Consider the following 27,208-nt stretch of genomic DNA (forward strand, 5'->3'; position numbering starts at 1 on the left):
ATGGAAATTTCCCCAAAACCAACTTTTTTTTTCACATTTTCTATTTTTAGTAACAGCCACCTTGACCTGATCTTAGTGGCCACAAAAACAATCCCCAACCCTTTTGTCCTGTTAAACCACCTACATAAGAAGTTCCATTACAATCTCTCATTCCTAATTAGAAGTAACACCCAGCATAATCCTTTTCTAGTACTTCTGCAAAGTTTAATCTGTCATAAATCAGATGTTATAATCAATTCCCATTTTTGAAATATCACAGTTGTTAGATTGTCTGCTATAATATGAAAAACTGCACGGCCCCTATATATCTTACATGCGCTATGTAAATGAACCTCTCTAGATGGGAAATAACTTGTGTTTACCACTTTACTCATTTGTTTTCATTCACTTGATGTGGTTCATCTTCCATCATTCAGCTAGCCATAACAGATGCAACTTCATGATTTCAAAGCTAGAATTCCTTCTATTTGATAGCATATAAAAGGAAGCCAGCGGACATAACTTTGTTTACAATGTATAAAATATTACGGTTTGCAAGCTGTGCAGATGCTTACTGATACAAAGAAAGGCGTCTTCTTTCAAAAAATCTGAAGCTATATGCTCAGCATACAATTTTTTATTTGATAGTATAGTTTCATTTGGTACTTCGCATGTTACTAAACCATGTCGTTTCTATAAGCTACCTATACGCCAATTTTCATTTCAATATCTTAACCTAAACTTAAGTTACTGAATGAAAAAAAAAATCTTGATGCGGCCCTCCTAACAAAATAACCAACTTAATAACTAGACTTTGAACTTTGAAAATCCTGGTTAAAAAGATAGGTAATTCATACATTATTCCATACACAGTTATTGCTTATTCACTCCCTCTCATTGCTATCTATCAATATATTCAAATTTCGTAACAGTCCCCTAAGAGGTGGACAGACAATCAGACAGATGGACTGCATTTCTATATCTCTTCCTATTTTCCCGGCAAAGGATAAAAATGTTACTTTTACACATCAATTCTGTTATAACAGTCAATTATAAACATATCTCATAAGCCAGCAATGAAAATTTCACAACAAATACACAATACATGAAATACTTTTGTAATATATACAACATTCAGCAAAACAGCTGACAATTTTAGTTGCTATGGCCAGCCATTAAAATAAATCAACATTTATTCTTTTGTAGACAAAGGGAAGCCACTCCGGCTCACCTGTAATTGTGAAATCGTCTGTATAACCTGCCATTACGGTATCAAAATATATCAATAATTTATTGGAATTTTTTATTTCTTTTCCACTACATAAACAAATTTGACTAATTTTCTTTATATATTTGTTTTAGGTTTAAAACTACACAATTTTCAGTTGCAATCTAATATTTCGCCAATTTTTGTTAAATAAAAGAGCGATAGGACTTGATCTCAATAATCATTAATTATTGCCTAATCGCAAAATTTATCTTCATGGAAGTCTCTCTTGATACAAAATCTGTTGTGCGAGTTTGATTGGGTTTTAAGAGACACCAACACTATAAAGGTCATTGTGACATTCCCAGCATGGCTTGGCACCTCAGTAGAACCACTGACCTTCTACAAGCCAACTGGATAGCTTCCATACATGAGAAAAATCATTCCAAGTAGGATTTCAAACCTACAGCAATGAGGACCAACTGATTTGAAGTCAACAATCTTAACTGTTCAGAAATGGAGGCCCCAACTTCTATCACAAGATACATATACTACTTCTACTATTACAAACTCAGACATGCAATAAGATAAAGTTCAAGGTTAACAGTTCTATATCTACTAAGAGAAACCAAAATAGTTATCATTCCACAGTGACACTAAGGTGAAAAAATCTACTGTCAGTTGTACTTCTATTAACAGGTATTGACCCTGAACATGGCCTTTATTTTTTTTACACATTACAAGAGAAACCAGACGAATTCAATGTCAAGGAAATAGAAGTACAGGAACAAGTTTACTATAAAGTCAGGGACTTTTCATTTCAGAAACAATATCACCTTGAAGTAAAATATATCATACACAAGTTTTACTTTGAGGTTAAACACATCTTTATACTAGAGGGCCATCATGGCCCTGTATTGCTCACCTGAGTACCATTGCTCAAAATGATATGATCAAGTTTTGACATAGAGCACATAGGCATACACATTAAATATCATCAGGATAAACATTTTCTTGTAACAGTCCCTTTTGACCTAGTCAGGGCGAATTTCCATACCAAGTTTGAGGGTCCTAGGCTCAAATGCTGCATTTTTGTACTAACATGACTATTCCTTACCCTGGAAGACCTAAATAACATTTAAAACCAATCTCATTAGATGCTGCTGATATATATTCGTTTACATAAAATAAAGGGAGGTAATTTGTCAAAAATTCAGTCAAAAGTTATCTACCCTGATTGCCCATCTGATGGCACAAATGACATTTCAAATCAGTATCTTCAATGGTTACTGAGAAACACCCATTTTAATTTGAAACAAAGGGAGGTAATTTGACATAAAATCAGTCCATAGCCTTTTACCCTGATTGCCTCAGTCCAACTAAAGACAATACTGAAATTTCAAATTAGTTCTATAAATATTTACTGAGATAAATCCATTTTTATTAAAATCAGGGGAGGTAATCACGCACTGGTATATGCATGTAGAATATACAGAATACAAGCCTATACAACAATATATTAGTAAAGTATTTATATCGATAAATGTTCAATCAAGAGTTATCTAATATGAAAGAAGACATAAATAATGTTTAAAACCAATCTCATTAGAAGCTGCTAAGGTGTATTCATTTAGATAAAAAATAAAGGGAGGTAATTTATCATAAATTCAGTCAATTTATATCTTCACTGATTGTCCAAGTCCATCTGTTGACATGAATGGAATTTCAGATCAGTATCTTCATTAGTTACGGAGATATACCCATTTTAATTTGAAATAAAGGGAGGTAATTTGATATAAAAGCAGTCCATAGTTATCTACTCTGATTGTCTCAGTCCAACTAATGACAATAATGAAATTTCAAATGAGTCCTATAAGTACTTACTGATATAAATCTATTTTGATTCAAATCAGGGGATGCAATCATATATAAAATAACTCTGGAACCTATGATTGGATCTGACAGATTCGTCATGGAATCCAAGATTTATTGTTGTTGAAGATAATTTGGAAGTTTGTATCAAATCAAACCATAAATGAAGTCTCTATATGGCTGCAAAAATTTGAACCTTTAAGGGGCCATAACTCTGGAACCCATGATGGAATCTGGCCAATTTAAGAAAGGAACCGAGATCTTGTGGTGATACAAGTTGTATGCAAGTTTGGTTAAAATCAAATCATAAATGAAGCTGCTATTGTGCAGACAAGGTCAAAAAAGCTAATTTTGGCCCTTTCAGGGGCCATAACTCTGGAACCCATAAAGGGATTTGGCCAGTTCAAGAAAGGGACCGAGATCTTATAGTGACACAAGTTTTGTGCAAGTTTGATTAAATTTAAATCATAAATGAAGCTGCTATTGTGCGGACAGATCAAAATTACTAAATTTGGCACTTTCAGGGGCAATAACTATGGAACCCATAATGGAATCTGGCCAGTTCAAGAAAGGAACCGAGATCTTATGGTGATACAAGTTGTGTGCAAGTTTGGTTAAAATAAAATCATAAATGAAACCTCTATCGTGCAGACAAGAAATTGTTGCGGATGGACGGACGGACGACGGACGAAGGTGATCACAAAAGCTCACCTTGTGACAGGTGAGCTAATAAAAGTGGTGTAAACTTCACCAGGGAAAGAACATCAGGATATTCTTTGAAAGGCCATGAACATCTAATTAAAGCAGCAAAGTTACCTTGAAGTTGAGATAAGTGAAATCTATAGAAAAATGATTACCTTGAGGTCAAGGACGGCTTCCTCCAATTGTTGTCTTTCATTTTTCAAATCACGAGATTTTCCTTCAGCCAGCTGAAAAGTTAATATTTGTCTGTTTAAAATACTAAAATTAACATTAATTCTTCATAATCCTATTTATAATTATCACGACAAAAAGTCAACCCGGATCGATAATTAAAATCAGCATCAATATGTATGTCAAAAATCACATATAATATTAATTAGGTACTGTACAAACATTTAATTTGTCGACATAAAATTTTTGTGGCAGGGACATGAATTCCTACATTTCAAATTCTAAGGATAAAAAGACTTGCAGTTTGATATGTTTTCATTTTATTATAATACTGACTGACACAACCACTTAATCCACAAAAAAATCTGTCATCAAAATCAATGATTTTACCCATGTGCATAAATATCCAGTACAAAAAAACAGCTGTTTGCAGTACACATATGCCCCCAAAGATGGCATGTTTGAGGTAAATAAGTATGTAATTTACAGTCTCAGGTATGCTGGGGCCTAAACCTTTGAACTGATGACAACAGGAATCATCTACTGATCAGAGACAATCAAGCTATGAAGTTTGATAGCTGTGGGCCAAAAATTATACTCAAGTTATTGATCAATAACCATTTTCAATCTCTGGCCACAGATTTTTAGCTATTGACCTAAAGAGTAATTAGGGTCATCAACTGACTACAGGAAATCATCCTAAGTAATTTTACAGCCAAAGGCCTAAGCCTTCTCCACTTTATGACAATTTCTATGATCCCTCGACCTTTGACCTCAAAAACAATAGAGACCATCTACTGAATTAAGGCAATCATCTCATGAAGTGATGCTACTGCAGGCCCAAGCCTTCTTCTGTTATTGAGCAGATACCATTTTCAGTCTGAAGGTCAATATGACCTTGACCTTTGACCTATTGACCTCCAAAACTATTGGCTTCATCTACCAACCATAACCGTTTTAAATTTGAAGGTCAGTGTGAACTTTGATCTACTGATCTAATCGTTTTCAACCTGAAGGTCACTGTAACATTGACCTTTGACATACTAAACCCTAAAATAATAGGCGTCATCTACTGACCATAGGCAATCAACTTTTGAAGTTTAATCACTGTAGTCCAAGCATTCTCTAGTTATTTACTGCCCACCAAAGTGTCTACCAATGGACCGACAGATAGGCAGACCAGCATGAGCATTGCAATATACTCCAATTCTTTGAAGCGGGACATAAAAATCTTTCTAACAGTTATATGACAATCTACAGTGGAACGTCTGAATACCAACCCTTCCTAAAACAGGAAACTTCTGAAAATTGGGACAATTTTCTCGGTACCGATTTTTCTCCTTCTATATTTTATTTTCCATACTTCTAAACATCGGAACTTCCAAACACTAAACACCGGACAATTTTTTGAAAAATTTGACTCATTTCAATACAATTTTACTTCCAGAAACCGCACAACTATTTTTTTGAATGAAAATCTGTGCCTCTAGGAAAATTTCATCTGTGATTCCATTGTTTACCAATTAACCGTGACCGATTATTTTGACACGCATTACAATCACAACCTGTCAATCAAAGGATCAAATACCGCTGAAGATCAAGATAATTAGATAATGATCTTTCATTAAAGAAATGATCAGTGGTTTAAATTTTCATGTTTACATCAAACATCTTCATGGACTTTTAATTATAACTGCAGCATCATTAAAAGTGAGCATTTAGTTAAGAAATTAATTTGCCAGCATGAAGATTTAACTTCGGACAATGTTTTGATTTCGCAATTGGTCAAACAGTTTCTCAAACTGTCGCAACTTCAAAGCTGGATGTAGGTACATTGTATGTAAAAAAGTGAATAAACCTTTCAAAATTACGTTTTTTTACGAAACCTTCATCATTTCCGTAATTAAAACGAATAAAACAACGTAGAAACATCATAAAACTGAACTGTCCCTACAGGACAAAATTAAAATAATTTCCAAGTCTGAAGTTGCTCTAAATCATAGAGAACGACTTATAGTATACAGTTGTATTTGTCGAAAACACTCCGTACTTCCAAATACAGGAAACTTCCAAAAACCGGACTTTTCTTCTGGTTCCGAGGGTGTGCAGTTTTTGTAAGTTACACTGTAGTTTTACAATGAAGTCAGCCATAAAAGGCAGTTTTATATTGAGCCCACAATTTTATACAAATTTAGAAAGGGTATATGTACCTCTCTAAGTCTGTCATTCTCCACACGGAGACGTTCTTTCTCATGTTCAGCCAGTTCTAACTGTTGTATGGCCAAATGTTTGTTGTTCTCCAGTACGCTGATTTGTTCCAAAGACCGCTCATAGTATGCTCGTACATTGGTTAACTCTTTGTATAGGTCATCATAGTTCTATCAAAAACAAATTAATATAAGCATTGTATGTAATGTACCAAGTCAAATTGTTTATAAAATTGTGCAGCTTTTTCAAAGAGAACAAATAAAAGCATGTTTTAAAGTTACCAGTAATTTAACTCATTTTATGTAAATCTCTAATAAATCTTTTGCATACTATAAAATTATCTTAAATCTTACTTCAAATATATATTTCTACTGTTCTCAAAACGGAAGAAAAATCAAAATCCTTTAAATTCCTGTAGAATGATATTTCTTACATTTTACTGACATGCTTAGTTAACTTTTAGCCTGCTAAATTTCTAAAATGGACTGGTCCAGCACTCAATCTGAGCAATACCATTTGTTATTCCAAGGGGTGTTCACTGAAAATTTACTGACTGAATAGCGAACAATGCAGACCATGATCAGCCTGCAAGCCTAATCTTGGTCTGCACTGGTCGCAAAGGCAGAATCACTTGCCGCCAGCAGGCTAAAGGTAAACATATGTTTTCTTACTTTGAAATTTTGGGTGCGCAATTTTCATGTTTTTGCTAACCTGACCTCCATAGCCAGGTTAGGATAACACCTTAAACTTGCTATAAAATACCATATTCCACTTTCCTGTTTAAATGTTACTGATTTTATAATTAGACTTTGTCGATCACATTATTGATAAGACCATTTGTCATATGTTTTCACAACTTCACATATAGTAATATAGGGCCCGTCTTATCAAGATACTTACGAGAATATTTCTCGTATCTTTCTCGTAAGTCTCTCGCAACGTTCTCGTAAGCCTGACAGGTGTCTTATGAAAATTATCGTAGCTACGATATCGTAAGTTTCTACATAAAATCCTCGTAAAGTTACGAGAGGGTCAGGGGTCTCGTAAATATTTACGATATCGTAAATAAAATGGCGGCATCCGTGTGAGCAACCACGACGAAACTTTCTGTCGAAAATACTGCAGATTGTTCCAGTAAAATTGATTTTCCGTGACATGTTGCACAACAGGGAGAACTACGTCACGACATAAAAAAAAGCACGCGTTTTGGGGTCAGTGCTACCCACGAGTGAAAAAGGAAAAATTTTTTAGCACATAAATTCTTTTACTTCGCGTTTCCTTTTTGAAATCAATTGGAGGGAATGTGAAATAATTATTGAAAAAATATTCGGTTATTGGGTAAAATTTTTTATGTCGATTTTGCAGACTTTCACTAAGGGTTTTTTTGGGGTCGACCGTACCCTAATTACTTCGATCGTTTTTTTACCAATACTAAAAAATGAATATGCATGAACTTTTTTTAATATAAAAATAAAATTAAACTGGGCATCAATGATCTAATTCGTACGGAAAAATGCCTGAAATTAAAGGGTTGTTTGACGTTTTTGAAAAGAAAACAGTTCGGGAAAAATTGCAGCCCGACCGGGTTTCAAACCCGGACCTTTCTCTTAAAATGCCAGAGCTCTACCAGTTGAGCTCCCGGGGCCCACCCGATACGAAAAACCGCACACCCTTCCCTCTTTTTGCGAGATTTAGCACTCCTGCCAAATGTCTGCCCAGACGTTAACCGAATTCAATTCCCTTAGCCAAACGCTTTGCCCTGCATAGGCTCCAAGGTGAGCTCCGGCGACCCCCCAAATGTCCCCGTTCGGGAAAAAATTGCAGCCTCGACGGGGATTCAAACCTGGACCTTGGGCTTCCCGTCCCAACGCTCAAAACCAATTGAGAACCGGGGCCACCCGAACGAGAACCGCTACAAAAACAAAAATGACCGTCTGTATTGAAATTGTTATTGGTAATAAATCGAGGAATTCTCTGCCCCCCAATAAATTAACTGAACCCCGCCTACCCTGCGGATAGCATCGGGTAACCCAATGCCAGTCGAGAGTCATCTGGGGTTTTTTGTATCTGGTTTGAAATCTTGAGTGCTTTTGTGATTTTTACATATGTCATGAAATTTAAAGTTACAAATAAACATTCTTATCACACAACTTGGTATCACAGTTTTTTTTCAATTCTTTAAAATTTTAAAGTTGCAGAATGCCAGAAAAATTCAGACAACAAATGCTCAGGCAGTAACCAACCTAAAAAAAAAAAACATTCTCAAGGAAACTTTTGGGGCTTATGCACAAATTTAAATTTTTTCAAGTCAACTGTCAAAGTCATAAAGTGGGAAATGAAAGGAAGGGAATCCAAAATCCCTTTTAAACTTTTAAGCAGAGATTTAAACCTATGACAAATATATGATTATTATTGAGATAACAATTATAAAAAAATAGAAATAGCAAGAAATTAAATATTTTTTATGTTCATGAAAAAAAAAAATTGGCTGCCAAATTATAACCAAAGTCATATAACTTCTCAAAGGTAGTATGTCGCTTAAACAACTCTTTTCTTTTTTCTTTATATTGTATTAAATTAAAGTTCTTAACATGAGACATTTTTTTTTGTAACAGATAGTGGACAATGTTGAACAGAGTTGAAGTCCTGGTAATCTTGGGTCAACTGTCAGATAGCAGCATGGCGGTAAAGCATTTTCGTCTTGTTTTCCAGTCCATTTAGTCAGGTATTCTTGGTGGTAAGTGACAAAAAGCCATTGCGTATTTTTTTCTATTCCTTCCTTTGAATTTCATTTACATCAATAGAACATGAAATATGATCATTTAAGTTTATAAATGTTCAAAATGAAGTCATTATAAAATTCCTATCATTCTAAAGTATATGTCTGTGTCTGAATTATAGTAGCAAATAATTTTAATAATCCTTCTTATTACATGAGGAGTGATTCGTAATAAATGTAATTGCACATTAAAATAATTAATACTTCTTCATATTAAAGCAGATTTTACTGTTTGTTTCTGAAAAAACAGTTGACAGACGAATTACTGATATACATTTTGTCATAAACAGCTTTAATAAACCAGGATAAGTTTTGAACAATCTGCTTTACTTTTTCAGTATGAAACGCAGTCAACACAGGTTTTTAGAGGTCGCACAGTACGGTTTTATTGTAGAAACAAAGTAATATTTTTATGTCTTTTCTAAGACCTGTAGGGATATTTAGACTTACCCATGTTATACATAATCACTATTTACTTCTCAGAAATTCATACATATAATATGCATAACAATAGGCACTCAGTACTGTTGTCCTATAGAGTACACCTGAAAATATTTTGACTTTTCAACTACTGATGTGGAAATCAGTTGCCCCTTTGTTGCCTGTGCATGTTGAATGCCCAACCATAGGGTATAGCATCTTCATGCAGGAAAGTTACACAGCTAATTACTTATGTTGGTTTACACGCAAGTGCCTGCTCGCAACTTGCCTGAAGTAATACCTGGGGTCTTCTGCCCAATAAGAGCTTGAAAGTCATACTAAAAAAATAGTTTGGCCCTTTAAGTTCCTTACATTGCAGTTAACAAGAAAGCATAACAGTACTCACCACAATGAACTGAAAAATGCTTACAAGCTTGATGACTGAATTAGATTTTAGTGGAAATGTCTACAATTTAAAAATTAACTAATCTGTTATAATGTGGACCCAGCAGTTTTACATATCAGCAGGTTTCTCAAGCACTACTTATGAAATGCTTTCAAAGGTCAGTCACACATGTCTTTTTCATCATTAGTTGATCTCACAGACAGGTCACATAGAGCCTCTAGCTTTATTTTGTCAGAATTGTCCTCTTTTTTAAACAGAGATTATGGTAACAGTTATTGCCTGTGTCTATACTAGCCTCATTCAAATTACTTTGGGCTGTATCAGATTATTCAGATAACCTCACAGGGCAAGTTTGTAACTCAGCTCAGTCTTGGTCGAAATTGTGCCATTCTTTAATTTAGAAATTTAATTATTATAGATTAATGCATGTAAACTGGTTTATCAAAACAACTTCCCATAATGAATGAAAATATTTTCGCTTGATAGTTAATACACATAAAAATGGATGTATATTGATACAAGCCATGATTTAAAGGTTTGGATAGTAATATTTAACAATCAAGAGTTTATCTCCTATTGTTAGTTTTATAAGTGTTTTTTGTTGTGAATTCTTGTGCATTGACCCTAGGTCAAAATTTTCCCTCTGAAATGCACTTTATTTCATTGGATTAGTCTTTCATAAAGAAAAAACCTGGTCATTGTCTGTTAGTCATGTACTTGAATACAGGAATATAAACTGGCTATTTTTAAAATTTAGGGACCCAGACTGTCAAAAATAAATGTTTAACATTAAGTATATGGGTAATTTTCCCAACAATTTAGGGGCCTCAGCCCAAATCTAGGGCATGGCTACTGCCCCAACTAATTTATATCCTTGAATAACAGGTATTGAGCTTTTTTTTAAAAAACAGTTGAATTAATATTGGAATTAAATACAGGTTTTTTATTTTACTCACTACAGTATGTAATTATCAATTCAATGGTCTCATAAAGGGCTTAGTAAGATTTTATCTTTAGGTATTGGCTCATTCTGTTTAGATATTTAATATTTTGTTCATAATGGCAATCTTCTTTATCACTGTCTCATATCTCTATTTGCACTATAAACCATTTTATCATTACAGGCCTCTAACAGATCACAGTGTGTGTTGTGTTATGCTGTGCTGAAATATTGCTGTGACCATAGGTGCATTTAGTCCACAATTGTATGCATAATTTTATATTTGTAACCTTTAATTAATTGCCATAGCAATGTACATTTGAGTTATACACACTTCTGAAGTAATGTATTTTAGCTGTAATACGCCACTACAACACACATTATATGTTGAGCTTGAGATTCATTATTTGATTACAGAGATAGTCTTAATATGAACTGATATGTATTGTTGTGTAACAACTTTGTGTTTACATGATTGTTACAGTATTTAATAAGTATTGTTAATAGTATTTTCAGGATGTTATACTAAATACTATGGTGATACTAATATTAAAATAGTAAAATACAAATTGGTAAATTCTTGTTGATTTAACAAAGGAACGAGAAGAACCCTCGCCTAAACACAATTAGTTTTTAAACAGCCAATCATTTGGCTCCTATAGAAAACTAACAGTGCATATACATATTTCTATCATCAGTAGTTGAATGATTGTTTAACCCATACCAAAGTTTGATATGGTAGATCATCAGTTTTTTGTTCTTCTATTTTTTTTCACAAAACAGTTTTAACTAGAATGCAGACATAGCAAATTGTAACATTCTTACATTCAACTAACTTCATTCAGAAAATTGCACTAATAGTAAACCACAGTGATTTATGACTGAAAGAAGTAATAGGATATCTTTTTACATCTTGAGAAAGTAAAATGATTTAGTGTTTGGAACATTCATTGCCAGTCATTTCCGAATGTAGTTGAGGGTTGTCTTTACATAATTGTATGGAAAAACATGTAATAATATGGGTATTTTTTTTTCAGGTATTATGAGTTGACAACTGTACAAGACATCTATCGAAGACAGTTCTGAGTGAGCAACAGCCCGAGACAACCTTGTTAATGGCCCTTGTTATCTACTGATGAGTTTTTTACAATACAGTCAAGTAAGATACTTGCTAAACTAATTCATTTGAATTTTTTTAGCTGAAATGTATGAAGTATATGGAGAGCATGTCCACTTCACCGGCGTCAGCATCCATGTCTACACCTGTTTAGTACAGGTTTTTAGGATATTTCTTCAAACTTAAACACATCATATACGCACGGGACAAAACTTTCTGGCAACCAGTATCCATGAATGTATTCCCCTTTTGTACTAAATACATTTCAGGTTATAGTTTTCAGTGCAATTTGCATTCTAATTAATTATTAATTGATTAAAACACTTGAAATACAGTTTGCAGTTGTTCCACGTCCACTCCCGCATCATAATGACTGACAAGTCCAAAAAAGATCACAAATATAATGAATTATGCAAATTTGTCTTACTTAAGAATGAATATGTTTATGTTTGAGGTCAAAAAAGGTCACTCGGTCGAATCAATAGGAAAGCTATAGTAAAACACTAGAGGTCACAGTTGTGACTCAATCTTATGAATTTTGGTCAGAATGTTAATTTGAGTCCTCTAGGCTAAGTATGAAACTGGTCAGGTGGAATTAACAACTAGGTCACTAGGCATGATAAATGAAAAATCTTGTCATCGCTTTAGATTTCACAGTTTAATGGAACCTGATGAGAATTGGTTTAATAATAAATTTTCAAATTGATAATCATATAGGACTGGTAAACTTGAATCTGGTTTATCTGGAGTTAAAACTAGGTCAATCTTCATGAACTTTGTCAGGATGTTTATCTTATGATCTTGAATGCAATATGAACTGGGTCATTGTGGTTTTTTTTTTAAAAAACTAGAGTCCTAGCTAGTCTAGATCAAATGAAAATCTGTGTTAACACTGTAGATTTGAAACTCATGAAAATTGGTCAGAATGCTTGTCTGAATGAATTCTAGGTCAGTTTGAATAGGGTTACTATGGTCAAAAACCTAGGGTCACCCATGTCAAATAACAAACAAAAAAAACGGGTGTATGTGCAATAGGGCTCTGCGTTTTTGAATGATATTGTGAAAATTTTCAGGAATTAATTTTCTTAATGAAATCTAGATAAAGTTTGAATCTGGCCATCTGGGGTCAAAAACTAGTCACCTGGCAAGTCAAGATAAACATGTGTCGCAATAGGGGCTGCAATTTTCATATGTGTGCTAAACTTTATTTAGTGTTTCTCTCCATCAAAATCTCAGATGATTTTTTTATTGGTCACCTGGATAAAACTAGATCAGCAGGTCAGAATCAAAGAAAAGTTTAAACCTAGGTCCTACATGTTGTGATAAATCTTTATACAGCTTTGTCAGAATGTTTGTTATCATAAGTCCTAAAAGTTATAGAAATCTTGGTTATGTGGGTCAAAAATTAGGTCACTAGGTAAAATCAAAGAAAAAAGCTTGTTTACACTCAGAGGCGACTTTTTTTGCTCCAATCTCCCCAAAACTTTGTCAGAATGTTTGTTTTCATCAAATCATGATTGTAGTTTACTAATTAATGCAAGCATGTAGGGCCAAAACTAGGTCATTAAGTGCAAATAAAAGAAAAATCATTGTTCACAATCTTAATGAAAATAGGATCAGAATATTGTCTCCATGAAATACTAGGTTAAACATGTTTACATGTTATGGTAATAGTACTCAGTGAGCAACTTAGTCCATCTGCTCTTGTTACTTAAATGTTAGGCAAAAGTTTTTATTTGATGAACATTCACTCTACCTCTGTTATTATTAAATGGTTTTAATTCAAACTTAAAATAGTTGTTTGGCATCATCACCCACATCACATGACACAAGGTCCACAACTGGCACCAGTATTTCATGAATGGTGCCACCATTTTAGCTCACCTGAACTTTGTTCAGGTTGAGCTGTTAGTGTAGGTGGATGGTTCGTTGTATGTCGCCCGGCTTCCTGTGTTAGTAATTTCATTTATCCTGTCACTTGCAGTATTTTCGACCCGATATCAGGGTGCCGTATATCTTTCTTGATATACCGTCAGTTGACACGTGACCAGTGATATACGGTCAGTTAATCATGTGACCTTATGATCGATATTGTTGTCATAAGAAAGTTTGCATTGAAACCATCACCATTGTGTTGGAAATGTCCGAACTAAGAAAATGAGTGGTCAAATAATGAGTTTTTATTCAAAAACGAAGAAGTTATTGCGGTTTTGCCGGTGATTACGTTATTATATAAGTGACGTCATTACGAATATGACGTCATTAAAACGGTTGTCGCACACTTTTTTTTGTAAAATAAATTGCTAGTTATCGGAAAATGAAGTAATGACAAGATAAATAGAATAATAGGTTAGTGCCTAAGATGGAGAAAGTTTATCTGGCTCGGCTCCGGACGTTATCAGGTTCGCCTTCGGCTCACCCGATAACCCCCTCCACCTCGCCAGATAAACTTTCTCATCTACGGCACTAACCTATTATTCTCTATTTAAACATCTTCTTTGCTGAAACTACCGGTCAGAATTACACAAAACTTGGTCAGTAACATCCTGTCATGGACTTTTAATTAAATAGTTTTCTAAGATTCTTCTTGATTTTATGTGGCCATCAAAAGCTAAAGGTAGAAAAACTTTTAAATGACTTCTTCTTATGAACTGCTTGATGGATCTTCATTAAATTTGGTTTGTAGCATTAAATAAAGGTCCTCACCCAAGTTTGTTCAAAGTGAGGGCACTTGAGCTAGAGGCTGAGCTAAAAATAGAAATACCTTTAACATACACTTGTCATGAACAGCTGAATGTATCTTCTTCAAACTTGGTATATCCAGAGCTAAAAATAGAAAAGAAGTAGATAACTCCTTGTCTTGAAGCTAGTTCAGATGTGATCAGTACAAACCCTAGTTGTGCATTGTGCATGTTAGGGTCTTACCCTTATCCTGCAAGATTTCTATAATGAATTAGTCACATTACCATTAACTGTAAAAAGGGGTACTTATGAAAAATAAACTGACTGAATGGTAAACAGTGCAGATCATGATCAGACTGCATGGATGGGCAGGGTAATCATGATTTACACTGGTCGCATTCGCAAAGACAGAATCAGTCGTGTCCAGCATGATAAGAGTTAATATATGTTCTGCTGAGTTATGGAACTTTGTTTTTTGTTAGCTCACCAGAGCACAAAGTGCTCAAGGTGAGCTATTGTGACCAGTCATTGTCGGGCGTCTGTCGGCGTCCGTCGTGCATCTACATTTGCCTTGTGAACACTCTAGAGGCCACATTTGTGACCCAATCTTTATGATTCTTGGTCAGAATGTTAGTCTTGATGAGCTCTAGGTCAGGTTTGAAACTGGGTCATGTGGGTCAAAAACTAGGTCAGTAGGCCAGATCAAAGGAAAAGCTTGTGAACACTCTAGAGGCCACAGTTATTACCCAAAATTTATGCAACTTGGCCAGAATGTTTGCCTTGATGATTTCTTGGTCAAGTTTGAAGCTGGGTCATGTGAGGTCAAAAGCTAGGTCACCCGGACAAATCAAAGGAAATACTTGTGAACACTTTAGAGGCCACAGTTGTGACCCAGTCTTTATGAAACTTTGTCAGAATGTTTGTCTTGATTATTACTAGGTAAAGTTTGAAACTGGGTCATGTAGGTTCATGGTTTCCGAAAGATAACTCATGAAAGGCTTGACCGATTTTAATAATTTTTGGTACACATGTGTAACATTAGAAAATACATGTCAAGTTTGAAATTGGGGTCAGTAGGTCAAAGGTCAAGGTTGTATTGACCCTGAACAGTTAAACGGTTTCCAGATGATAACTTGAGAAAGCTTGCACCTAGGATCGTTAATTTTGGTACACAGGTGTAACATCATAAAATGCAGGTTAGTTCGACTGTGAGGTCTGTAGGACAAAGATCAAGGTCACAGTGACTCGGAACAGTTAAATGGTTTCCGGATGATAACTTGAGAACACGTTTGGGCCTAGGATCATGAATTTTGATACACAGGTGTAACATCATGATATACAGGTCAAGTTTTACTTTGAGTTCAGTAGGTCAAAGGTCAAGGTCACAGTGACTCGGAACATTTAAATGCTGTCCGATGATAACTTGAGAACGCTTGGGCATAGGATCATAAATTTTGGTACACAGGTGTAACATCATGAAATACAGGTAAGATTCTACTTTGAGGTAAGTTAGTCATAGGTCAAGGTCACAGCGACTCGGAACAGTTAAACGGTTTCCGGATGACAACATGAGAACGCTTAGGTCTAAGATTATAAATTTTGGTACACAGGTGTAACATGATAAAATACAGGAAGTTTGACTTTGACGCTAGTAGGTCAAAGGTCAAGGTCACAATAACACAAACAGTTAAACGGTTTCCAGATGAAAACTTGAGAACACTTGGGTCTAGGTTAATGAAAATTATAGGGAGGTTGGTTATGACCAGCTGATCTCAAACTGATTTTGAGGTCAGTAGGTCACAGGTCAAGGTCACGGTGACCCGGAACATTTAAACTGTTTTCAGACTATAACTTGAGAACGCTTGGGCCGAGGATCATGAAACTTCATAGGGAGGTTGATCATGACCAGCAAATTACCTCTACTGATTTTGAGGTCAGTAGGTTAAAGGTCAAGCATGTTCACTGTCGACATTGGCTTAGTTCTGTGACAATGACATATTGTGGGGGTATAATTCGTCTCTCCTGTGAGAACTCTAGTTTTCATTAAAATTGATCTATAGCATCATTGTAAAGTCATCTCTCAAATTTGTTCAAAATGAGGGCACATGCTGTGTTTTATGCTTTATACTGATCACAAATATATATTATTCATGATTCTGTGTGTCATATAATATATTCACTGTCATATGGTGAAGGTCTTGGACCTTCTTAATTCATCCGTCCATTAGCTGATGTACTCAATTGCCCTTACAGTTACCATACATGGTATGATTAGGCTCCAAAATGTTTTGGGGATTAGTAGGTCAAGGTCATACAGATCAGAGGAACAACCCATCATGGGGCATACACGTTCTTCAAACAGCTCTTATGAATATGTGTATCTTGACTGATTTCTTTTTTTTATTTTTCAGGTATCCATCAAAGATTGGCCATGGTGTTTACAGAACTGAAAGCCAAGCTGTGATTTTTGAAAATTTATTATAAAGTTCTAAATGGAAATACAATTTGAAAAGCACAGACAACTTCTTGTATTTTTAAGCTACCACTTAACAATAGTGTTAATTGATTGGTTACAGACATAAATGTATGCCGTGAAGTTCAGTTTAAAATGATTAAATATAAACGTTGTAACAGGAGGATTGGTCAATAGCTGAAAGGTCAAGCTCTAAGGCCATTATTCACAAGCCGAATGCTTTTATGTCTCTGAATCTCGTATAGGAAGAAGATGTCAAAAGGTCGTATTTATGCCCAACTTTGAAGAATATGTGGTGAATTGTTTTGCTCATTGTTGGTCTGTCGGCATCGTTTTAATAGGAATGGTCTCTGTCCTGACGTTCGTCCGTAACATTTCTATCGCTAAATATATATCCTAAACCCCTCCAAGGATTTTCATGAAACTTTGGTCAAATGATCACCTCATTAAAACAATGTGCAGAACCTATGAGTCAACCGTGTCTGCTCTGTATCTCCTTAACCCCTTGAAGGACTTTCATGAAACTTAGGTAAAATGATCATCTCATCAAGACAATATGCAGACCTCGCGAGTCAGCCGTGTTGGCTCAATGTCAAAGGTTGGAGCTCTGTATCTCCCAAACCCCTTGAATTATTTCATGAAACTTTGGTCAATTGATCACCTCATCAAGACAATTTTAAGAACTTATGAGTCAGCCATTTGGCTCAAGGTCAAGGCCACAACTCAAGGTCAAATGTTTGAGCCTTCATTTTGGGTCTGCTCTGTTTCTTCTAAACCCCTTGGAAGAATTTTCAAATTCATAGATGTCATATAATTTACAACGTCAGTGCTTCCACCCATTACCATCAGCCCTTTCACTATCTATAACAGCGGCGGCGGACAGCTGTCTTTCAGATTGCCTTGTCTGATCAATAACTAGATAATACTTGTGCCTACAGTAGTCAAACTTCATGGGACTATTACCTGTAGACAGCAGATGACCCTTACTGTTGTTGGGATCAGTGGAATTTTGAGACTGTAAACAGTTTCCGACCAATATTTCAAGAGTGCGTTGGCCTTCTGACGCTAAGCTTTATAGAATTATCTGTGGTAAGTAGACTTCTATTGTCACAAGGACGTTGAGACTGAAAACTTTGTCTGCTGGATACTTGAAGCGTGCTGTAGCTGACAGATTTAGAACTACAGTATGATTTCCTGTCGTCATCAAATGATCATTACGGGTCAGTTGTTTGAAGGTAATGGTGACCTCTAGACTGAAAATGTTCTCCGGCCAATATCTGAAGAACCCTTTAGCCTACAGCCTTTAAACGTCCTAGGGAGATTGAATGTAAATGACCTATACTTTTTACGTGTCGGTATGTCGGAGGTCAGGGTCACTGACCCTTAGACTGAAAAGTTTCTGCTTAATAACTATAGAACACTTGCTCCTACTCTTACTTCTCAGGGGGCCTCCGTGGCCGAGGGGTTAAGGTCGCTGACTTCAAATCACTTACCCCTAACCGACGTGGGTTCGAGCCTCACTCGGGGTGTTGAATTCTTCATGTAAGGAAGCTATCTAGCTGGCTTACGGAAGGTCGGTGCCCGCTTATGATGAAATAATGCACGGAGGGGCACCTGGGGTCTTCATTCACCACCAAAGCTGGAAAATCGCCACATGACCTATACCTGTCGGTGTGAATTTAACATCAACAAAAAAAACTAACTTCACAGACTTATTCTCTATTTTCAACATATGACACTTGAGGTTTTTGCTGTTGATGAGTCAAAGTCAAAGTGAAAAAGATGCTCATTCATATGATTTACATACTAAGGGTTTGAACCTGTATTGAAGTATGGGAAGTTTTTTGTTATCACTAGGTTGGGAAAGAAACAGCCATAAGTGTCATTTCGTCATGATCTGTACGAAATAAGGCCGGAATGTTTATTTTCTTAAAATCACGACCAAGTCTGAAATTTGGATCAAAAACTAGATCAAATCGCAAAAATACACGTTTACAACTAATGTCACATTTTCTACTTCATGTTTTTGTTTTGATGAATTCAAGTTACAAACTGTTCATCCGCGAGCAAAATATACGTCACTAGTTGAACTCGTAGAAACTATCACACTGTTTCTGTACACCTGTCCTGTCAACTTCAAGTATTTCGACAGAGTAAGATAGGTATGTCTGTCTGTTAGAAAAATTATGAATAGTACATGCAATAATTAATCACAGGTGCCCATCCGGGCATTCTTTTAAGAACGAGTGGACACTTTTATAAATACTGACCTCCCATAAACCATACTGACAACATCCTCACGTGATGTTTCGAACCCACAGCGAGGCAAGTGATTCGAAGTCAGCGACCTTTACCACTCGGAGACACCATTCATTAATCTTACCAAGCAACTGGTGCAACGCAATGCATGGAAACATGGTACCGTACATTGTCTTGTGTATATTTCTAAACATTCATAGTTATTTTAAGCATATATGAGCCGCGCCATGAGAAAACCAACATAGTGGCTTTGCGACCAGCATGGATCCAGACCAGCCTGCGCATCCGCGCAGTCTGGTCAGGATCCATGCTGTTCACTAACAGTTTCTCTAATTCCAATAGGCTTTGAAAGCGAACAGCATGGATCCTGACTAGACTGCGCGTATTCGCAGGCTGGTCTGGATCCATGCTGGTCGCAAAGCCGCTATGTCGGTTTTCTCATGGCGCGGCTCATGTATTACCCAGAGGGACTTGAAAATCTTGCAAATTGGGCCGTGATAGATCGGATCTTTTTCAATGGTGTATCCTCTATAGTTTATAGGGCATTTAACAGGGCCAAAATCATTTCAGGTTATGTAAAAAAAAATCGTACTGTTTTTAAGTTTGTACATCAGCTCCATTGCCTGTCCTATGGTTTTCCCAAATGTCCGAAAATTGCCCCAAGTTATGTTTAGGGTATGTTCACATCAACAGTTTCTTTATGTCTTACACAATCCTTCAAATTATAACAATTCTGTGTGACACTTACCAATATCCAGAATACTATAATCAGACCGTAACAAGGAATCATACTTTTATACATTCTTTCATGGCACATATATAAATTTTATATAAAGTCTTCCATTATACATGCAAAGGTCTCAGTTCAGCAGTCAGTTTTAAATGTCTTGTTTTGTATCATGTTCACATAACAGTTATGTCAGAAATAAACATTATTTCTTGAAAATGAAAGTTAATTTTCACAAAAGGCGCGTTTCCGGATTTAGACCGTTGAAAAACTGAGATTTAGTTAGGGAATACACGTATGTAAAGGAAGTATAAGACGGGTGATGGTAATGATGGCTCCAAGATTTTTAGTGAGAGTAGTGAGTTTTCTAGAAAGATCTGGAGGTATCATTCCCGTGAAAAATTAAGAAAGAAATTTGGTGATGATTTTAAATTTTCATAATACATGGCCGTTTTCGTCATCCAAATTCACAATACAAACATTAGCATTTTACTGTAGCTCGAAGTAAACCGAGAATATCGTAATTGATGGCTTATATCTTTATTTTTAAAACGATACCTAGTAAGCTTTAGGGGTTTGAGCGTCGCCTGATCAATCCGCTCGCCTATTCTTCCGTTTTCATTGAATCGGGGATCCTCGGTAATGTACGTTATAACACGAATATTAACGGAGGCTCCCTAGGGTTATGTTTGTGTCGTCTGCTATTTTTTGAATCGGGGATCCACGGTAATGTACGTAATATCACAGATATTAACGTAGGTTCCAGGGGCAATTCATCCGTGTGTTTGTCCATGCAGTCTTTGTGCACACTTGTCATGTTTTTTTTTCTTTTTAATATGTCCAATTGTCGTGTCTGAATGAGAAATTGAATGAGAGAAAGAAATACATTGGTCTGTTGTTTTTTTTTAAATCCCTTTGCACTTTTCACCGCCGAATTCCTTCGGCCCTCAGAACAGTCTTTCTACTCCTACGATCTACTTTCCAGGGATCTAATTTCCAGATTTTATTTCTACTCCTAATTGTAAGATGGTAAATCTTACATATACTATTCGGCCTACTTCAAATTCAAATCATTTTGAATTATTTAATTCACTTCAGTTGTGGTAAAAATATTTAGATATATTGTTGATATTGTATTTTGTATTTCTTTACACAATGCGTGAGTTATTGTTTGTGCAATTTTGTATTAGGCCTATTTCATATTATGTTAGGCTTTTTATATTACGGAATAAGAAAGAGAGTAACGAACCGACGCCGGGAATTGCTATGACAATAGTAAAATAAAGGCTTTGACATTATTATAGTTTGTTTGATAAAAAGATGACGTAATGCCTTGTGGTTACACAGTTATATACAAATGGCTGTGACGAAAATAGCGTGGCATACTCGGTTACTCAGCTGAGTATCATTTAAGATCCAAAAATAAAAAATAAAAAGGTTAAAAACTCCATATAAGCAATAAAAAAACAGATCAGGAGTAGGTATGGAGGTATTGAGGTATGGACAATGTCATAGCATATGAGTATGCTGTTGTCTTGGTCCTTGACTTTGTTATAATTTTTTGTGACGGCAGACTGTTGTTGCTCTTTTATCAAAATTTCTATCAAAATTTCTAAATTTTGTTTTTTTCTTGCTCTACTTGCTCTTGTTATTGTAAATACTTATTTAAATCTAGATATATTTAAAATTCTAAATACACATATGATTTCAGATGCATATATACTATAGCTGCTATTGACCATAAGAACAATCTTCCTAATGGCAATTGTCCATCAATAGTAAAATAACAATTGTGTCTGTAACAACTATGAATTCACATGGCTCGATTTGATTTCCAGTTAAACAAAGACGGAAATGTTGTGATTTATTGTTTAATTTACCACGGTTCAGATGCTTCAGTATTTAACCACTCGGGCTAACACCTTGATGGTTCAATTCCTACGCATCTGAACTCTGAACCGCGGGAAATTAGACGATAAACCACTCGAAGGCCTTGATTATTTGTTAATTATTTCCTGTTTCGCTACGCTCAAACAAAATTAAATTATCTATCCCATAATCAAAGAGAATCAACGGGAGCAAAAAGAACAAATTCATAAATTAACATTAAGGCTTTGTTATCCGCAGTGCCATAGTATAACACTCAACATCAGTCATATAAACTATCAATTCATTAATTTCTACCTTATGAATATACTTTCTGGGTCATTATGCTAAGAGGCACCTACTCATCCCTACTTCACCCAGTCGTGGGAAGGGGGACTATAGAGAAACAAAGTTTCAACACCAGTCACCTTCTTATGCCCCGACGCCCATTTCCCAAAATGTATTGCCAGAAAAATACATCAATCAAATTTTACGCATGAAATAATTATACATCCTACACCTCAATACCTTTGAAATACGGTAATACCTCGTTTTCTTTAAACCTAGGATACACATATGTAATAAATGCTCATAAACAGCATTTAAGGTAAATTCTCTTTTAAATATTGCAGTTGAAGAATAATGTTGTAAGCATTATATTGATTTCTATACCAAGGTTATTTTAGCCATCTGTTGCATGTTTACAAGTTGCATGTTGCATTTTAATATAACAGCATCATCCTTGCCATGAACATTGATTTTCAAAACATGTATCTCTACATCCTTGGAAATCAAGTAAATAATGATACAGAGACAAAAGTCTTGTGACAGATGTTAAGGCTGAAATATAAAATCCAAGTTCACGAAACGATAATAAAGGAAATGTGTAGACGACATTAGTAATTAAATATTTGAACTTGAAGAATGAAATAAGAATCTATTGAAATAGCTTCATCATTTTTTTTCTGTTTTGAAATTGTGCATAGGTCAATGTTTGTCCTCAGCAGTCTAATCAGTTCCTAGGCAGTTAATAGTATTTATTGCAAGATGATTTGCATATATTCCGTTGTAACACGTATGCAGACATGTGTACTTTATTTAAGAACTGAATGCTATTTTCTGGGACTTCTTGCAAATTCATGAATCGCGCTAGCGATTCTTTTGATTGATTGGCAAGAAGCCTTCCAGTGTGGTTCATGCCCATATAAACGCACAAAAATACCGTTCAATTTTACGACAGCTTGCTACAAAAATAACTGATTTACTTTCCAGGAGTATCAGAAAATCAAAATAAATGTCAATATATCGATCTTTTAGTCACAGTTAAAAGACCCGCCCACGTTCAACTACAATTCTGATAAAAATACAGTTCCTGGTTTTATTTAAAATATGTTTAACTCCAGTGATAATTTATACAGTCATAATATTCAGCTGTGATCTTTGACGTCATTGATATTATTACTGCAATGTTCAACGCTTTTGTCTTTCCATAGTAAAATGTATAGTGAATGCAAATTTTGTATACAACAAATAAGTTTGGAAAAAGAGCTCATGTTGCTTAATTTGTGAATAACAAATTTCGTCCTGAATAAATAAACAGCCTAGTTCAAGTCCTTCCAAAATGCCAGCCCCACCCCTCTCACCGACCCCGATTTGTATCGTTCATCAACTTATATAGACATTTCTTTACATTCCGAGCCGTTTGTGAATATTTTGTTCAAAACTGAGGAAGCATAGTATTGGTGAAAACAATCTCCAGAAGCCACCCTGCTTTCTCTATGTTTGCTCTAAAGTTTCCACGGGGGAGGCTCCTCGGACCCAGCCGGAGGAGGGGATTCCTCTCCCCCACACTCTTCCCTTGAGTAACATCTAAACTGATCACGCTACGCCCCTGGTGATTAAGATGAAAATGTATTTCAGATTATACACCAAAGCACAATCCAGACTCGCAAAAATCACAATTTTTCGAATTGTTCGTAAATTTCTTCAACGTCAGATCTTCTGAATATGATGTACGCATAAAAATTGCTTTTTTACCAGTCCGAATTCAAACAGACGAAATATGAACACTTGAATATCAGCTAACTAGTTTTCCGGTGCGAATATTTTTGTTTGTGTTTTGGAACACATTTATTTTAAACATTTATCTCTCCGCCGAAGAAAACTTTTATAAAATATGCTTATTAAATACATTAAATTAAATTAAATTACATGTTTATGTTTAGATTATGACGGTTGTTTTGTTACTAAGCAAGTGCCCGTTTTATTTACACGACGTTAAAAAAAATGTAGACTGCGTCACTGTGTTTAACCAGTTACGAGAAAGTTACGAGAAAGTTACGAGGATTGCGATATGCGGACTTACGAGGACGTTGATAAGACGGTTTGCGAGAATCATAAATATTCTCGTAAATCGGAACTTACGAGAAATGGACCTCGCAAGTTTCTCGTAAAGTTACGATATTGATAAGACAGTCCCATAGTGACTACCACAGCCAGATTTAATTCAACAAAACAGCTTCTGTTTCTTTTCACTAATTGAGTAAATTAGAATACATAAATCATGGATCTATTTCTTGCAAAAGTATCTGGGTATTCCATTAACATCTGCAATTAGTTGCTTTTTCAATTCATTACAGCACTGTAATAACAAAAAAAAAACAAAAAAAAACTCCAACTGTCCTGATATATCCCTAGCCCTAGTTTTCATGATTCTTTCCCTTTTAGTCCTTACCCTGCTAAATTTCTTAAATGAACTTGTCCATCTTTCAATTTGGACACTACCTTTTCCTGTTAAAAGGGGTGCTTACCAAAAAGATACTGACTGAATGATGGCAAACAGTGCAGATCATGATCAGACTGCACAGATGTGCAGGCTGATCATGATCTACACTGGTCGCAAAGGCAGAATCAATCGGGTCCAGCACAATAAGGGTTAGTCATTACAGCTACATATTGCACATACATTTTTAGAATCATGCAAAGTTTCCTCAAGTAATCGTCTCTCCTCGTCTTTCCGTTTCACACCTTTTCTGATTCTCGTCAATTCTTCTTCTTGCTCTGCTATCTGCTTTTCAAGAGCTATCTTGGTCTACAAAGTAAATGAAAAGACATTTAATAGGTGAAAGCATGTTATTATTTTAAAGAATGTGTAAAAGCTATAACACTAAAAAATCTCAAAGGTTCCAAATAACTTTACTCAACGTGTGCTGCACAAGTGTCATAAATGAATGAGACTAAAAGATAGAATTTTGTACAAATGTATTTTCTTAATACCTCCCTTTATTATTTCTAACTTAGTTGAATAATTTAAGAGAGGCATGCCTTTGTTATAGTATACTTAGGAAGAAGTCTCCGCCTAGATAATAGCATACCATCTTTGAAGCATAGATAATAGCCAATATTTACAAAGGTAAAGCAACATTTCTACTGTACTTTCAATCTTCAATTTCAAAGTATTTCAAACTTGTAGTCTTATAACTCAAACACGGTTTCAGTTAATTACCTATTAACCAGGATGCTTAAAACTTAATTATGTCTATGCTACAGAGAAAAATATCAAGATGTTAAATCTAACGATTTTATAACCTTCACCAACATATAATTTCCAGATCTAAACTTTCTAAAATTGCTTGAAGCACGTCAAATTTTGACTAAAGGTTATTCTATAACATGAAACAATGGAAGAACTTTTGTCTGAAACAAGTTTATCCTAGACTCTAGCCAAAAAAGTGTTTACTCAATATTCTATATCATTTTGACATTGTTCATACCATCAGAAAATTACATAAAGACTTCAAGATAAAACCAAAAGTGTCCATAGGACACAATTGCTTCCACTATGTTACCTAAAATAATGAAAGAGTGTGTCTTGTGTCTTATAATGTTGGTCATTTTTGGTTATTTTCTACTTCATCTGTGCATGAAAAAGCCTTAAGCTAGTTTTCCTAAACACACATACAACAGTATTAATTTTGTCCTTCTTTCTTCCATCTAGACCTTCCATCTAAATCCTGACCCACTTCTTTTTATCAGCTAAATAAAAAATGTCAGTACTATATAATCTACCAAGCAGAACATTCTCGGCATCCTAGTCTACACATAAACTACCTTCTCTATAAACTCTAGTCTCTGCAAAAACAACATGAACTGTCACAAAAAACTTTACAGTAGCTTCATTACAAAGTAAATATTTAAGATAAAATTTCAGTGTCCTAGAAAAACTGACTTCTACATTTTCAGAAAATTTCAAGGCAAAAAACAATCTATTTTTTGAACTTAATATTTGTCTTTATCAAAAATTCATGTTTACTTCATGGAATGTATTTGAAGAGTGATGATATAACAAAAAAAAAATTCTGAAACACCAACATCTTAAGTAAAACCTTCCCAAGTGCCCTTAATGGCACAATTTAAGGCATCATTACCTCAGACAAACTTCTTTTCTCATGCCAGCTGTAACCAACAGCAGTTTCTAGGGTAAATGTATTGAGATCAGTTAGCCATCCTGGTCTTTCAGGGTAATATGGCACGTTTTAAAATGTACATAAAAATCCAAGCAAAATCTTGAGCAAATACTAATGCTAGGTTCTAGGCAGATACAATTTGCAATTTAACAACCATAAAAACAAGAGCTGTCCGTAAGACAGCCAAGCTCGACTATTCGAAATATTGTCCCAGAAGCAGGAAAATATTACCCAAAATGTTAGATATCAAACAAGTTTTAAGTTCAAAAGGGGACATAATTTGACCAAAATGCATATCAGAGTTATAGGACATGCTGCTATCATGTAGTTTTATAACCCCGAAGACATGTGAAGTTTCAATTTAATATCTGCATTAGTTTTGGAGATAGTAACATGCAAAACCTTAACCAGAATTTTCTAAGTCCAAAAGGGGGCATAATTTGGCCAAAATGAAGGTCAGAGTTAAGGGACTTGCTGCTATCAACTAGTTTTATAACCCCAAAGACACATGTGAAGTTTCAATTCAATATCTGCATTAGTTTTGGAGATAGTAACTTGCATGTAAAACTTTAACCAGAATTTTCTAAGTCCAAAAGGGGGCATAATTTACCCAAAATACATGTCAGAGTTATGGAACTTGACCCAGTGAGGTTGGTAACTGACCTAGAAAAAGAAACAAGAGGACCATGGTCCTGAATCGCTCAACTCTTCCCACATGACAGAGTTTTGAGTATGACGTCGTTTTTTCTATTATTTGACATAGTGACCTAGTTTTTGAGCTCATGTGACCCAGTTTTGAACTTGACCTAGATACTATCAAGATAAAAATTCTGACTAATTTTCATGAAGATCCATTGAAAAATATGGTCTCTAGAGAGGTCACAAGGTTTTTCTATTATTTGACCTATTGACCTAGTTTTCAAAGGTACATGAC

At 35.2% G+C, this 27,208-nt stretch overlaps 1 long non-coding RNA gene across 1 annotated transcript; it reads right to left on the reverse strand.

The window, feature by feature from the left end:
* Positions 1 to 3,915: 3,915 nt before the first annotated feature.
* On the reverse strand, positions 3,916 to 24,901 carry LOC128555471 (uncharacterized). The gene is made up of 3 exons (XR_008370082.1): positions 24,774 to 24,901; positions 6,142 to 6,309; positions 3,916 to 3,987 (listed from the first exon to the last, which is right to left on the reverse strand). It is a non-coding gene; the product is annotated as an uncharacterized LOC128555471 (long non-coding RNA).
* Between the last annotated feature and the right edge of the window lie 2,307 nt (positions 24,902 to 27,208).

This window comes from Mercenaria mercenaria, chromosome 1 (genome assembly GCF_021730395.1).
Source record: "Mercenaria mercenaria strain notata chromosome 1, MADL_Memer_1, whole genome shotgun sequence".
NCBI classification, from domain to species: domain Eukaryota; kingdom Metazoa; phylum Mollusca; class Bivalvia; order Venerida; family Veneridae; genus Mercenaria; species Mercenaria mercenaria.